Here is an 863-nt window from a genome sequence, read left to right on the forward strand (position 1 = left end):
GATTCTTCCGATACCAATTATTTATGTTCTAGAATCGATTCTCACATTAAAATATCGATATTTTTAGTAATTTAGGGTTAATTTATAGTTTATCATTAACAGCAACACAGTGGAAAGAAACTATAACACTCGGATTGTCTACATTCAAAGGAACTACTTCTTCTTCCGCCTTTCATAGTCATGTGCGAAATACGCCCGTATAAATGTCTCGCAGCCCCTTGGCGCGCGCGCTCACAACAATGGCTGAGCGTAATTGTGCGGATGTATTTTACCTCCACATACAATTGTAGGCACCTGTGAGGTGGGGGCGTTCCCCAAGGTGGCCTATCAGCCGCCAGGTTGACCTGTTAAAGGGGATAGCGAGCGCAGAGACAAAGAGAGGAGTGACGCACGAAAGGTGGGCAGGAGAAAAAGGAACGCGTGCAAGCCCGCACGTGTGTGGAAGGAACTGCTGCCTGACTGTGGGGTGCCGCGAGTCGTTCGGCGATCCAGTCCCAATGCAGGAACAGCAACAGTGGGTGGCGATGGCCGCAATGCACAACAGGGCAGGGATTCCCTTCTGCCTGCATCTGACGGTGAGACGAGGGAGGCCGTGTTCAGGTGTGGAGTGGGGCGGGACTGTGCGGCGACGCGCTGTCAGGAGGAGACAGGTCTGCGAAAGGAGCCTCCTCCCTGGTCTGCTGCTGGCGAGTTTTACCATACCGGAAGAGAAGTTCCTCTCCTGTCTCTTTCAGATAAGGACCCTTCGCCCATGTGTGGCTGGACTGTGGGATTATGGGACTATGGGAGGGTAATCTTAGCATATGGAAAACATGTTTTAGCCTTGTTTTAATAGTGTATAGTTATTTCTGCCAGCAGGGTTT

The sequence above is a fragment of the Astatotilapia calliptera genome, chromosome 3 (genome assembly GCF_900246225.1).
Source record: "Astatotilapia calliptera chromosome 3, fAstCal1.2, whole genome shotgun sequence".
NCBI lineage: Eukaryota > Metazoa > Chordata > Actinopteri > Cichliformes > Cichlidae > Astatotilapia > Astatotilapia calliptera.